The 16,105-nt window shown below is 42.0% G+C and overlaps 1 pseudogene; it reads left to right on the forward strand.

Moving 5' to 3' along the window:
- The first annotated feature begins 780 nt into the window (after positions 1–780).
- Positions 781–1,768, forward strand: LOC114691899 (annotated as a pseudogene).
- Positions 1,769–16,105: the final 14,337 nt, after the last annotated feature.

Below are 16,105 nucleotides of genomic sequence, written 5' to 3' on the forward strand. Positions count from 1 at the left end.
GACTACACTTCCTGCCTGGCTACTGGCCACTCAGCATTTTATTAAACCAATTCAGGTGACAAATCTTTATAGTGTACAAGAGCATTATCCCACAGCATTCCCCCCCCCTTTTTGTCCAATTAAAAAGGAAGGTTTTAACCTTAATATAGTAAAACAAAAAATAGTTATTAAGTAAGAATTACAGTAACAATATCCAATCCATTTGCATTTGACAAAATTAGAGAAAATCCTTAATTATCTATCTTGGTGAGTCTAAAGTTTTATATCTAGTGTGCTTTCTATTATAACTAAGGAAAACTATAATTATAACTATTTCTTCTTCAACTCCATCAAAGACCCCGGAAGGATATAATGTTACCTAATGACAGGGCCATCAGGCTGCCTGGACAGTCACCCAAAGTTCCTCTGCAATGTTGGGGCATCCATCTTTGGCCTGCAGGCCTAGCATATCTGACAGGCTTATTTGTGAAGAGGATTTCTGAAGAACTGTCCCACCTTGTCTTGGCAGAGTTCTGCAGTCACTTTCTTTTGTGTCCTGCTTGTCCAGTTTGTACAACATACTGTCAGCAGTTGAGGCAAAGGCACTTTCTTTTCCCACATGGCTAGCTTTGGCCATAAAGAAAACAAACTCCATGTGGAGTTTCTTCAATGCCCATCATCCTCTGAAGTAATTGCTACTGCCAGGAGCCGATGTGTCTCATTGTCATGAAAGGCCTAAGTTATTAAAACATTTTAAGCTTTCTGCCTGTTGACATGCCCGAGGAAGCATCGCTGAAGGTCATGTCTAAGTCGGAGTCTCCCACAGAGCCGGAACAGCTGTGGAAGCTCTTCTTTGGAGGGCTGAGCTTCGAAACAACTGAGAGCCTGAGGAGCAATGGTGAACACCCATGGACTGTGTGGTCGTGAGAGATCCAAACACCAAGTGATCCAGGGGCTCTGGGTTCGTCACATACGCCATTCACTGTGGAGGAAGTAGATGCTGCTATGAGTGCAAGACCACACAAGGTGGACGGAAGAGTTGTGGAACCTAAGAGAGCTGTGTCAAGAGAAGATCCTCAGAGACCGGGTGCCCACTTAACTGTGAAAAAGATCTTTGTTGGCGGTATTAAAGAAGACACTGAAGAACATCACCTGCGAGATTATTTTGAGCAGTATGGAAAAACTGAAGTGATTGAAATCGTGACTGACAGAGACATTGGAAAAAAGAGGGGGTTTGCTTTTGTCACCTTGGATGACCATGACTCTGTGGACAAGATTGTTACTCAGAAATACCATACTGTGAATGGCCACAACTGTGAAGTAAAAAAAGCCCCGTCAAAGCAGGAGATGGCTAGTGCTTCGTGCAGCCAAAGAGGTCGAAGTGGTTCCGGAAACTTTGGTGGTGGTTGTGGAGGAGGTTTTGGTGGCAATGACAATTTTGGTTGGGGGGGGGGGGACTTCAGTGCTCGTAGTGGCTTCGGTGGCAGTTGTGGTGGTGGTGGATATGGTGGCAGTGGGGGTGGCTATAATGGATTTGGTAATGATGGAAGCAATTTTGGAGGTGGTGGAAGCTACAGTGATTTTGACAATTACAACAATCAGTCTTCAAATTTTGGACCAATGAAGAGAGGAAACTTTGGAGGGAGAAGTTCTGGCCCTTATGGTGGTGGTGGCCAGTACTTTGCTAAACCACGAAACCAAGGTGGCTATGGTGGTTCCAGCAGCAGCAGCAGCTATGGCCGTGGCAGGAGGTTCTAATTAGAGCCAGGAAACAAAGCTTAGCAGGAGAGGAGAAGAGAGCCAGAGAGGTGACAGGGAAGCTACAGGTTACAGCGGATTTGTGAACTCAGCCAAGCACAGTGGTGGCAGGGCCTAGCTGCTACAAAGAAGACATGTTTTAGACAATACTCATGTGTATGGCAAAAAACTCCAGGACTGTATTTTTGTGATGAATTGTACAACAGTGTAGTTTCATAAAGCATTCCAACAAAGGGTTTTACTGTAGACCTCTTTTTACCCATGCTGTTGATTGCCAAATGTAATAGCCTGATCATGATGCTGAATAAATGTGTCTTTTTCTTTTCTTTTCTTTCTTTTTTTAAATGTGCTGTGTAAAGTTAGTCTACTCTGAAGCCATCTTGGTAAATTTCCCCAACAGTGTGAAGTTAGAATTCCTTCAGGGTGGTGCCAAGTTCCATTTGGGATTTATTTATAATTGCTTGGGTGGAGATGCCATTGTCTTCAAAAACCTTGGTGTAGTTAAACTGTTAGTTACTGTTGTGACTTCAGTGAGTTTTACCATTAAAAGGGTCATCCAAGCAAAATCAAGGTTTGGTTACAATAAAATGGTTGTTGGCATACCCTATGCAGTATCAAAATTGAATGATGGTATCAGATAAAATAACAGATGGCAAGGAAGCTTGTGTATCATCCATTATCATGTGTAATCAGTAAACGATTTAATTCTCTTGAAAAAAAAAACATTTTAAATGCCATATTCTGTATGTCTTTGAAATGTTTGAAGATTGCCTATCTATCTGAAATATATCTCTGTATGACCTTGAAAACATACCTAACATGACTATAGGTTTGCTATTATAGATGACTATTAATCCTTATTTCTTAATTATATATTACATTTTAAAATGAAGTGCATAAAAATAATACCCTAAACAAGAGGAGAAATATACATATAGTATAGCAAAATTAACTTTAAATTTGTATCAATAAAATAAATCCATACTGGTATAAAATATATAAGATTAACAATTGTTTTTAATTAAAATAGATTTAATAATCTACACTTTGCCCCCATAATTTCTATATCCTAGCTCCATTTCTTCTTTTAGAAAGAGATTGACTATGACCGGTAACAATTTGTAACCAACACCCCTGAATAAAGACAAACATCCATAATCCATTTTTTGGGAATGTGGGCATATTTTTCTAGGCTACTTCATGCTGGGATAGGGGTGGTATTAATCTTTTGGGGACCCTGAGAAAATTTAGGATTATGGTCAAGTCCTGACTGGAGTAGTCTGTGAGGCTGGATCATCTCAGGTAGCAGCCTTGAAGCTTTTCTAGATGCAGAACTCAGAGGAAACTGCAACAGAGGCAAACTGAACATTGAATCATCTGGGCCATCTGTTCCTATTGAAGATTTTTCAGGGGGTCTTCCTCAATCGAATCTGATTTTCTTAACACAGAATGAACCCACAGCCTCTCATTCCCCGTGGGAATAAAAGCATAACCTCTTCTCCAAAGTAACATATCTTTTGACTTGAGTTTTTTTTTTTTTTTTTTTGAGACAGGGTTTTTCTGTGTAGCTTTGCACCTTTCCTGGAACTCACTTGGTAGCCCAGGCTGGCCTCGAACTCACAGAGATCCGCCTGGCTCTGCCTCCCGAGTGCTGGGATTAAAGGCGTGCGCCACCACCGCCCGGCTTTTTTTTTGTTTTTTGTTTTTTGTTTTTTTTCTTTGACTTGAGTTTTGAAGTCAAAACTTTTTTCAAAATATATATGTTGGATTAATCTAGCAACATTTATAATCAAATGTCTCTTAGAGCTGTTGCTCCTTCCTCAGCAGTCAAACAATTCAAAGACAACACAATAACATACATAATCCAGACTCCTGACTCCGCCCTTCCTCTTCCCAGAATTCTCCTAGTCTGGTCGCCCCACTTATACTTCCCACCTGGCTACTGGCCAATCAGCATTTTATTAAACCAATTCAAGTGACAAATCTTTACAGTGTACAAGAGCATTATCCTACAACATGCACACACACACACACACACACATACACACACACACACACACACACACACACACACATGCATATGTACATGCACACAGAAGGAGAGGGGGGAATTCAAATGTAGTTGCCATATAATAGGGGAGACAATACCCCATATAGGCACCATATGCTACCAAGTAAATCCTTCAGTAAGAGGAACAAGTCACATCTTTTCGAGTTCTTTGCCAAGAGACTCAAATGCAGAGAGTGAGACTTTGGTGTGCATCCCAAATGGTATATCTTTACCATATCCCTCCCCTCAAGGCTCAGGGATCCATATAGAAGAGTGGGTAGAGATGCAGTAGTAAGAGCCAGAGGTGGTGCAAGGCTTTAAGGAAACAGCATTTTCTAGACACAACAAGGCATATGTACAAATGAACTCACTGAGACTATAACAACACGCACAAGACCTACAGAAGCTCAAGCCACGCAAAATCCTAGCATAGAGGAAGAGAAGGGGGCACAAACTCCCAGCTCTAGTCAAAACTCTATTCCCCAAAATAGCTGCTGAGTACAGCAACCATTCCAGGGCAGGCCTTATGTGCAGGAACACTAACTGAACTCCACGTTTTAAGGAGAGATGGAGGATGAAGGCTAGCCTGGGGCAGTAGCTGGACAATAGTAATCATAAAGTCAGTCAGTGCAAACTTGTAGCACATTCCTCACTCTTCAGCATCAAAGAAACAAACGAAAACTGCTTTACACTGGAGGGTCAGTTCCAAGGGTCCTGAAACTGATGGTCTGAGAGAGTGCAACCGAAAAGGAGAGTGAGTTGAGCAACCCACAGTGAATGCCCTCTTCTGGGAAGCAGACTTGATTAACTACGAAAGCTATGAGATTAGGTGTTGCTTCAAACTGTTAAAAGATATGGGACCATATGTTTTAATGATGATTTTACTTCAGCAGGAAAATGCACAGAGATGTAGCTCAGTTCATAGAGTGCTTTCCTGGAACACATAAAGTCCTGGGTTCCAGCCATGGCAGTGAATAAGCCAGGCATGGTAGTTCCTACTACCATGATTACAAGAAGCCTGTAATCCCAGCACTTGGGTAGTGGTAGCAGGAAGATCAGGATTTCAAGGTCTTCCTCAGTTACATGGAAAGTTCAAAGCTATTCTGAACTTCATGAGACCCAGTCTCAAAAAACAACCATCCAACCTACCAACCAGCAAACCTACCAACCTACCAACAATATAAAAATAACAAAAAGATGATTTCTAGGGGGGTTGGAGAGATGGCTCAGAGTTTAAGAGCACTGACTGCTCTTCCAGAGGTCTTGGCTCACAACCATCTGTAATGAGATCTAGCATTCTCTTCTGCCCTGCAGGGATACATGCAGGCAGAACACTGTATACATAATAAATAAATAAATAAATAAATAAATAAATAAATAAATAAATAAATACTTTTTAAAAGATAATTTCTATGTAGTTTGAGGGCTCATGCTCTAAGTAAAGATGTTTAAGTTATCAAAAGGCTTTGACAGTTTCTTTCCAAGACCTGCTACAGTTCCTCAGTATAGTGTCTTTTTCTGCCATTTGGAGTCTGTTCACAGTCAACCCCATACAACGTGTTTCCCTTGTATTTCTTGGGAATATTTTTAGGAACCTGGACAACACAGTGTTCTTCAAGTTGACAGTTACAAATGGCTTCATCTCTAGCCACATCTTCATGACCTCAATTACCACATTAAAATATTGTTAGCAAATTAAAATTCAAACAGCATTTATTACAGGGGATTAAGTATATTTTACAAGTAATTTACATATTGTCACTGACTCTGTGCCAGTTGCTTACAATTTTGGCCTTGTTTGTGGGAGAGCAGCCAGCTCTAATGCATAGGACAGAGGACAGAGACATCATTCATCAGGAGGCTTTCTTTCTCCGACTGCAGGGTATTTGGAGAAATGCGGCAGCATGCCATAATCCAGTGCAGGTGATCAGCCTGGCTCTTCGGCATATTTTAATTTTGAAGAAGGTACAGTATTTGTTCCCCATGTTTAGCTTCTAGGGCAGTGATCTGGGTACCAGTAAACACTTGGGGACTGAAGGAAAGAGGATGGGTTTCCAGTTTGTAAATTTGAACCATTCTCAAAAATCACCCTTAATCTTTGACCATTTTTCATGTGTGTGTGTGTGTGTGTGTGTGTGTGTGTGTGTGTGTGTGTGTAAGTGTGTGTGTGTTGCCATCTACCATTTTTGTATAAAACAGAGTCTCTCACTAATGTGGACTCACCAAGTAAACTAGACCAGCTGTCTGGTTAGCTCCAGAGATCTGCGTTTTTCCACTTCCCCATTGCTGGAATTACAAACATATACCACCACATCTGTTTTGTTCATTTATGTGTTTTGGACCCCTCCAAAACAAGGTCACACTATGTATCTCTGGCTGTCCCCGAACTCTCTAGTAGACCAGGCTGGCCTCAAACCCATAGAGATCCTGCTGCCTCTGCCTCCTGAGTGCTGGAATTAAAGGTGTATGCTGCTATATCCAAGCCAACACCTAACTCTTAAAGACATGGGTTTGGGGGGTTGAACTTGGGCCTTCCTGCTTGTATAGCATGCACCTTGTACATGTGGCCATGTTCCCAGCCAACATGTTAACTTTTCTTAATTTCATCTTTCTGCTCAAGGCTCCAGACAGCATGGTTGTGGAGAGCATAGGAGTGGAATGAGACTGGGTTCGAATTCTGACCCTAGTGTATTTTAGCTGAGTGACCTTAAGCAGTTCAGTCTTTCTGCACCTCGACTCTCCTGGGTTTAAAAACAGGACTAATTATGCTGCATACCTCCTAGAGCTGGTTTGAGGTTTAGATGGGTTAAAACAACAGTGTCCCACATAATCAGCGCCAGAGAAGCTGTGGCTCTTTACGCCCAGTTCTGCATTGTTGTGTGCGGTGTATTTCTGTCCCTGCTTCCTCTCCGTTCGGTTACAGCATTGATGGTAGCTCTGCTCTTCCAGACAAGCTGTCGTTTTGCAGTGAGCATGCACTCAGAGTCTGTGGTTTCCAGTGTGCTTCAGTTTTGTTGAACGGAGTCAGGAGAGGAGAGATTCTGGCCTTGTTGACAGAGCCAAGATGGCAGGGTCCTTGAGAATCTGAACCTTGGTGCTCTGTTCTTTCAAGACTCACAGCCCATTTGGTAGTCACTATAGCTTTCTTCATGAGAACAACTGGTAAACCCAACCTAATTCAGTCTTTTCCTGTGTGGAGAGAACAGGGAGGATTCCACACTTGGTAACCCATAACTTAGATTTTTTTTTTTTCCTACTGTGATTCTTATTAGAGCAATGGAGTTCCTCAAAAGCGGTGGATCTGAACTTGTGCCCCGAGGCCCAGCATCACAGAGGATAGGCAGAAATGGGAGTTCTCAGTGTCCCCTAGACCTGAGGAGTCAGAAACTCCTTCCACAGGTCTCACCTCCCTGCCGACATTTGAGAAACTGCTCCAAAGGGCCAAGGGCGGTGGTGGTTCCCCAGGTTGGAACACAGCAGCCGTAACTCCTCCCGACACTAAAGGTACCTCGGGCACCCTCACAAGCAGCCGAGGGTTGCTGTACAAACGTCGTGGGGCAACTGCTCTGAGCTAAGGCGCAGTGGTAGATGCCTTTGGTAGATGAGGTCATTCAAGTTTCACCAAAGGACTGGGGAGAGGGTTCAGTTGATCCAGCGATAGCTGTGTTAGCGTGGGGACTTGAGTTCCATCCCACACCCATGGAAAGGCCAGGCATAGCAGCAAATGTTTCTAAGTTCCCTGAGGAGACTGAGACAGGAGGATGCCTGGGGCTCGCTGGCGAGATCATCTTGGTGGATCAATGAGATCCAAGTTCAATGAGAGGCCCTGCTCAAAAAATGACGTGGAGGGTGCTGGGTGAAGACAGCCACGGTAGACCTCGGGCCTCCATATACGCATGCGCATCTATGCGTACACATTTGCACACTAATGTGTGCACACATAGGAACATGTATGCTCCCGCGGGGGAGGGGACACACGGTCACACACACACACACACACACACACACACACACACACACTTTTAACCACAGTTCTGTTATAAAGGTGATAATATCTCAGTGTTTCAGTATTGTGAAACAGAAACTTGAGATATAAACCTTTTCTGTGGGGGAGTGGAGAGCACTGCACAGGTGAATCACAGATCCACAGACCAAATGCTGACTCAGCTTCATCCCCCAACTCACACTTCTGTCCATTATTCCATCAGAGGTCCGAGTCTTCTTTGTGCTTAGCTTAAGTACTTTTTATTTCAGATACATGTTTTATTTCTTTTAAAATTTTTTTTTAATTAATGTGATGTATTTGTGTGTATATGTATGTGAGTTTTATAGACAAACCTGAGATTGGGGTTTGGGGATACAGCCCAATTGATTGAGTGTGTGGACTGGAGTTCAGAGTCCCAGCACCCACATAAATGCTGGGTGGGTGTGGTTGTCCACCAGAGAATTGTGGCATTCACTAGTCTAGCCAGCCCAGACTAATTTATGAGCTCCAAGCAGTAGGAGATCTGGTTTCAAAAACAAACAAAAAGAGGTGGGTAGTACCCAAGGAATGACATTTGAGACTGTCCATTGGCCTTTATCGGCAAATGAACGTGTGTACAAACCTGCACACACACAGGACTTCATGCAAATGTGTGCGAACATGCTCATCTTCTCTACAGAGTTCGCTGAGAGTTTTCTAGTTGGCCTATGCTTTACAAAGCACCATGTGTGATGAGAAAGAAATACAAAATGGAGACCCTTGCTCTCAAGGATCTGGCAGCAAACTTTGTCCTCTGGCTTGCCCTGTTATCAAGATCAGTTATAATAAAATGTTCTCTTTTGCTTCAGGCCACTAGTGACCATCCTCATGTGAAAATCAGTTTGGGGGCTAGAGAAATGGCTTAGCCTTTGAGAGTGCTTTTTGCTCTTGTAGAAGACCTGGGTTCTGTTCCCAGCGCAAACATTGGACAGTTCACCACTGCCGGTACATCCAAACTCCAAAAAGTTGTATTTCTGGTCTCCTCCGGCACCAGGACACATATTCGCATAGCCACACACATACACATAATTTAAAAATAATAAGATAAAGCTAAAAAACAAAAAAAAGAAAGTAACCAAGTCATATTAGAAGCTAGAATGGGGACCAGGGCTGGAGCAAAGGGAGGAGGTGGGAGAGAAAAATGGGGGTGAATAGGGTCCAAAGATATAATATGTGTAATGTGAAAATGTCACATATAACCTATTAGTTTGTATAATTAATTTATGTTAATCTTAAAAAGAAAAAACAGAATCATATGATATATGCCGTAGAACTGGTTATGTGGGAAAAGTCAGTTTGCTGAGTGGAATGAAGGGCGGAAGGGATAGCCGTAGCATGGAGTCCTTTCTAGGCATGAGGCCAGAACCTTGTTGGCAGTTCCAAACGAGCATAACCCCTGTGAAAAAAATCATTAAATTAGGCAAAGATCCAATGGACTTAAATTTTCTGTTTTTGATTGCTTGCTGTGAGGGACACGATGGCATGATTTAAAATGGTGATTTAATGTGGGAAGAGGCGAGGGACTCTGAAGCCCCAATAGCACGGCCATATAGTTCTAATCAAATTAGTCCATTATGTGCAAATTGATTGCTGGTGGCTAGATTTACATGATGTTTATGATATCGGAATATCTGACAAAAATTGATGTCAATATTTATGCCTCTATAAATTACTCATGCAGCACTGTTATGATGGCTTCTAATCAAAGTGGAACCAAACTAATTGACCTTTAAATCCAGAGGACTTTGTAACCCAAAGCTCACTCATACTGGTACAAGAGACTGCTCTCCACGGAGGAAGGAGCCTTAGGAGTGCTGTAATGTCCTTCTCTGAAAAATTAATTGTGCATTCTGCAGGAGCTGATCCCAATAAACCACGAGTTGTAGATGTGCCTCAACCCCATCTGTTTTTGAACTGCTGCCATGAAAGTCTATGACAACCGGAATGAAGGCTTGATGCTCAGGCCATTGGAATGTGGCTTTTCTGTTGTTTTCCATTTTTTATTATTTGCTTATGTATATGCATTTGTTTTCACGTGTGTGTGTGCATATGTGTGCAGGTGTCAACATAGGCCAGAAGAGGGTATCAGACTTTGGAAGTGGAGTTACAGGTAGTTGTGAGCTGCCCAAGCTGAGTGCTGGGACCCAAATTCAGGCCCTCTGTAAGAGCAGCAGACGTTCTTAATGCTGAGCCATCTCTCCACTCCTGTTTGTCAGGGTTTTTTTAAAACAGGAAAGGCTTACTCTTTTCCTTTAAAGGTGAAGTGAGATAACTGATCACAGAACCTCATTTTTATTTATTTATTATTTATTTTTGTGTGTCTGTGCATGCGGTGTGGGCATATTTATGTGTGTACATGGCTGACAGCTAGAGGACAAGCTTGGATGTCATTCCTCATGTATGTAAATTTCTGAGTCAGGGTCTCTCAGTGGCTCTGAATTTGTCAGGTGTGCTAGGCTGGCGGGTCAGCGAGCCACGGTGATCTGCCTGTCTCTGTCTCCCCAGCTCTGGGATTATAAGCATACACCACCATGCTCTATATTTTAAAATGTGAGTGGTAGGGATTAAACTCAGGTCCTCATGTTTACAATATAACCACTTCACTGACTGAGTTGTTTCCCCAACCCCTCTCTTTTTTAAATGTAAAAATATTTTATTTTTATTTGGGAATAATATGTTTACTGAAAAATGATAGACTTGGTGCTCTTTGATGGGAGAGATTTCAGTTTATTCATTTATTTTTGTGATCTCACTGTATAAGGAGCACAGACCCAGCATAAAGTATTAAGCTAGGATTAGTTTTGTTTCCAGGAAGCCTTCAAAAAGCCTAGAGCAGCGAGGAACACCTGCATTTTAGCTCCTACTAGGTTTCATTTTTTTTCCCAGATGGAGCATGACCTTGGTTTTCCTAGCCTTCTGTTAGTAGCAAGCCAACCTGGGTTTTGATTATTTTTTCAAAGCATAGTCAATTGAAACATTGTTCTTCAGCTATCTCTCATTAAGAACACTAACTGAAAGAATGAATTTGGGGAATGTACGTACCAAAGGGATGAAACCTGGTCAGAACATCAGGATTCTAGTGTTGTGTCCTTGAGCAAACTTCTGGCTGAAGTTTTGGCTTCCACAAGTATAAAATAATCTATTCTGGTAGATTTCTATCAGGTTGGAAGTGGAATTGGTTCCCTTCCAAGCCTGCAGTGGTTCGAGACTGCACTGCACAGCTGATCCCTACCTTGCCGCTTACCACCACAATGACAAACAAGTGAAGGCAATGGGCTGAAGTTATTACACACACTCTGTGTCCTTTGATGAATGCAATCGACTAAAGACCCCTCGTGAATTTGAAGTTCATCGGTCACGTCTTTGACGAGCGCGCACATTTTCACCACTCAACTCCAAATCCTTCTTGTCTTGTACTGAAAAGATTTCTATCTGCATTTTGCAGAGGGCTGCTTGGTCTGGTTAGAAAACCTCATTACTTTTCTTACGGCAGACTCAGTGGAGCCTTCTCTCTTGAATTGAATCATACGATTCTCTATTAGGCAGACATTTAATACTATATCGCCTATATTGCTCAGTATTCCTCTCTGTTCTTTTATTTGCCCTTTGGAAATGCCTCAGGAGAAGCAATTTAAAGATGATATTTCTTTCAAATAATCCTCCTGTCTCGGGAAAGCAGTGTTCTAAAGATAATTATTTAAACAAACTATACTACCTAATTTTCTAATATTTATCAATTTAAACTCCCTCAAATGGTGCATAGGGAGAATAAATAATTAAGTGATCAGAAAATAATATACATTAAAGACATACTTGAAAAATTCTTTCAGGATGATGAGTGCTTACCAGGTTTTCCTAAATTGCTCTAGCCATCTACTTGTTATCTATGGGTTAAAAGTCATCCCATAATCCCTTATGAACAACACATAACTTCCATTACTAGACATCTATGTTTATTGAATGATATGAGAGACTATTAAAACAATTATATAATTACCTCACAAAAAATATTTGAGAAGCAGGTGTGACATGGTTAAATATTATTTTTAAGTTAAACACCATCCTAGAAAGACCTTGCCCACCTCCAGATTTCCGTGGTTGTAGTAAATTCACAATTCAGATGGTCTGACCTTCTATTGATGGGTGATAAGTGATACCCTTTAGTAGACAGGACAAAGCACCGTTTTGCTGCTGTGGTGGTTTTCTGAGTGCAGAATGGGGCGACACTCAACTGGGTGGGTCATTTTGGATCTTGTAGCATCAGCCGCCATTCATTTTACACATCCCTGTCTACTTCTCAGGGATTTACATAGTAACTTTTCTCACTGCTGCAACAGAATATCCAACAAAAACAAGTGAAGTGGGGAGGAAATGGATCATTTCAGCTCACAGTTGGAGAGCACACTCATCAGGTGGGGAAGGCAGGGCCACAGGAGCATGCGGAGCCTGGTCACAGTGCATGTGTAGTCAACAGAACCCAGCTTCTTTGACCTTCCACCATGGACTGACTGAAGATCAGCATCTCTCTGGGAATCGTTTTGGTCTTCTGCCTCAGCGGGAAGCTGAGGCTTCTGGACCCGAGGACTGGGTAGTTCCTTATGCACCCCCCACCCCCTGCCCCTCCAGCATTCAGGCATCACCGGACTTTGCAGCCTGTATCATGTAAGGCAAGCTAATCTGTCCTGGTTGTAACGAGTGCTCACTTATTGGTTCTCTTCCTTTAGAACATGCTCCTTTGCGTTTCTAGTCTTGGCTCACAGCTCTGCTGTGCTGTCCAACTGTGGTCTTGGTTCTTACCTTAGAACTCAAACTGTCTACCTCATTCTTCATCCGGGACTTGGTTCCCACTGAACTTCATGCTGGAAGCATGGATCTAGAGTCTTTCTGTTGTTCTTTGCCCATGACAGAGCATCACCCCACCACCCCCCACTGAAGATTCTCCTGGCCATCCTCTAAGCGGCTCCCTGTCAGTCCTGTCTGTGACATGCTCTGGTCCTGCTTAGCACTTAACTCCATCTAAGTATTTTTTGTTTTGTTTTGTTTTTTGTTTTTGCCTTTTATTCATTTGCTGACAATGTCATTTTTATATAGCTAGGTTCTAGTACCTGGTACCAATTTATCTGGGTAAGAGTACAGCACCTATCAGTTATATAAATGAAATAACCACACAGATAAATGAAAAATGTGTTTGCCTTTATGTTACTGGTTCTGTAGTGACAAAGTCAAACTGTATCTAAAATACACACACACACACACACACACACACACACACACACAGACACACACACGGGGGTGGGGGTGGGGAGAGAGAGCAAAACTGATTATTTCTCAGCCCAAAAAGACAGAGAACAAGATCTTATTTCTTTATTTCATTTTGGCAGTTCCCAAAAATAACAGAGAAAGTATTTGGAATGAAATATACCAAGACGCTCGCCCGTATCAGGGGCCGCCTCACGAAATCACAGAGTCAGATATTACTCTTTCCTGCCCTTGCTTCTCAAGCATCTGAAAAACGAGCATTTATTTTCATGCACGAAGGCATCAGAAGTTCCATTCCGGAAATATGTAATGCTTGTGACCACGACCTCTTTCCTCCTTATCACTAGCTAAGCAGGGTCACTGTCAAGGACTTCTTCTCCAATCAGGCTATAGGACAGGACAGCTGAGTGAAGGGGATGCAGCAGTCCTTAGGCACCAGTTCTGAGTGTGAAGACCTTTTCTGTTTGCTTGTCTTTCAGTCTGCGTAGTTTTGAGACAGTAATAGTTTATTGACTTATGTCCTGCAGAGTTTCACTGTTTTTCTTTTTTGATTTCAATAGGCAATAGATTGGGCGACACAAAAAATACCATTATTATTATTATTATTATTATTATTATTTGCTGTTTCTGATCTGCAACAATGGCTAAAACCTTCAGTATCAGCCACAGAGGTAGCAGCAGCTCCCCGTGATTTTTGACCTACTGTGTACCAGGCCCTCGATTTTGTAATTTGTAGGCCGTGTTGATGTATGTCTTTAAATAAGTGACAGTTTCCAGCCAGAGTCCATTGTCAGAAACAGTAAGCTTCCCCAGCAATCCAGAGAGGGCTAGGTTCAGGAACAGGGGAAAGGCGTTTTGTAGTGTGTCACCCAAGAGTGATGGTGTCTCCCCATGTGCTTTAAAATGTGTCCGTGATACTTTATCTTGCAATGACACCTGATGGCTCACCAGCTTTCTCTCATTCGTTATCTGATTTAATCCTCGGGATCTAAGAGGGAGATAATCTCATTCTCATTTTGCTGATTTACAAGAGGAGGCGGCTAGGAAGTGGAAGAACTGGCCTGTGAATCGGAAACCCTTGTGGCAAAGAAAAATCAGTGGTAAATAAGTGTGCCAAAGGAAATCTTAGCTTTGTAGAATTGTGCTATTGCCCAGAATTGATGTTTAAAACTCTAACTTATTTCTAAAGGTAATTTTTATCAAATGTTTACTTTTATTTCTTTTACGTTATATATATATTCATCACAATTATTTTTCACAAATAATCAATGTTTTAAATATTATGCAGTTATGAATTATTCACACACATATATGTACACACACATCTTTGAACTAACAAAAGAGCAGTCCATTTTAGGGACCAATGTTTCTGGCAAAAACAGGAATTGATTTGAAATTGAAATGCAATTGAAATTCTATAGAGCAGTCTGTGGAGTATGGATTTGCGAAAGGACTATTTTCCAAAATGCATATTAGTATTTGAGGAAAGAATCTTTTATTCTTCGACGTCCTTGAAAGAGACCTAGGCTGGGAAGGATTTCCCCTCTTTGAATCTCTCAGTGATGTCATTTTAAGTGAAATAACCACTCAGAGGGATGGGGACCGTCATCTGTAGCTTTTGCGGGCAGTGCAGCCCCAGGAGTCAAGCTGAACAATTTGCTTCCCATCTAGAGAAAGACATGTTTGTTAATACAATATGAGGAATGGATTCAGACTCCGGTGGGGCTGCACTCTACAACCCAGAGGCAGAGCCTCTTCTTAGCTAATAAATAAACCCTGATTTGAAGTTTGGAGGTCAGGGATTTGAGAAAAACCCCACCAGAACTGCTTATTTCACTCCTATGCCACGTCTCTTTGATGTTTTCCTCCTTGTTTGGAGCCATGTAAATAGCAGCTGGACTGTAGCAGCCCTTTCTTGTATTGCAGTGAACGGCACCACCAAGGAGGAGTGTGAAAGCCACTTGAGAGTTTTCTCTGTACGATTCCAATAAGGATCGTATGCCCTTAAGGAAATTTAAAACAACAACAACAACAACAACAACAACAAATCCCTTTCATTTTCATGTCTTGGTCTTGTAAATGTTTACCAGAGGGGGAGAAATTGTACCGAAAAAACATTTCTGATTCTCTCCCCCAAATACCCTATTTTGTCTTTGTAGAAAACAGATTTGGTGTTGTTTCAGAATGGCCGACATGTGTTAGGGATACTTCTGAAAGTACTTGGGGGAATCTGTTTTATAAATCAACATTTGAATGAGACTGTTTATTGAATGAGCACAAGAATGTTTCTGGGGGGTCAACAGTCAATATTCTACAGTCTCATCTACCATTATAATTTTGAATGAGATCTATTTAACCTTTGAAAATTTGAAAGGTCTTGATTTGTTGTTGTATACTATAGGTATGTTTGGGAATGTCTATTCATTTTCATGTGGAAAGGCTTTTTTTCTCCCTAATGTTCTTTCCTTAACAGTGTCCCAGTTCCAAGTTTCATCTGTGAGCTGGGATGTACTGGACATTGTTTTTAATAGGTCAACAAAGTGACAGATGGATCTGAGCCAAGCTACAGCAGAGGGCATCCATCCTCTGTTGAAGTAGCTGAAAGGACAAATTAATATGGACATCACAATGCTGAGCTGGGCTGTCTTTCTTTGCAAAGGCTCAGGTGGATTACCAAAATGAGGCAGGTACCCTTTTTGATATCTGAAACTGGCTGGCCATGTGAGCAGGAGGCATGGAGGATGACCTAGACGGGAATTCAAACAGTGGCAATGGTGTAGCCTCCATCTTCAGCACAGAAGCCCTCACGTTCCAGGAACCCTGTAGAGGCCAACATTTAGGAAATGGCATGCCACTGTCATCATTCATCTGTGGCTCAATTTTAAAGTTTGCCATTCCCTCCCAAAACCCACCTTTGATGCTTTTATGAAATTCTAAGTAGGGTATGTTTTTACAAGATGGCTTCCAGATATTTTTCGTATGGTGGCGGGGAGGAGGGGGGAAGGGGGGAGAGTGTGACTCTTGCTTCAAAGCTT

This window comes from Peromyscus leucopus, chromosome 14 (genome assembly GCF_004664715.2).
Source record: "Peromyscus leucopus breed LL Stock chromosome 14, UCI_PerLeu_2.1, whole genome shotgun sequence".
NCBI lineage: Eukaryota > Metazoa > Chordata > Mammalia > Rodentia > Cricetidae > Peromyscus > Peromyscus leucopus.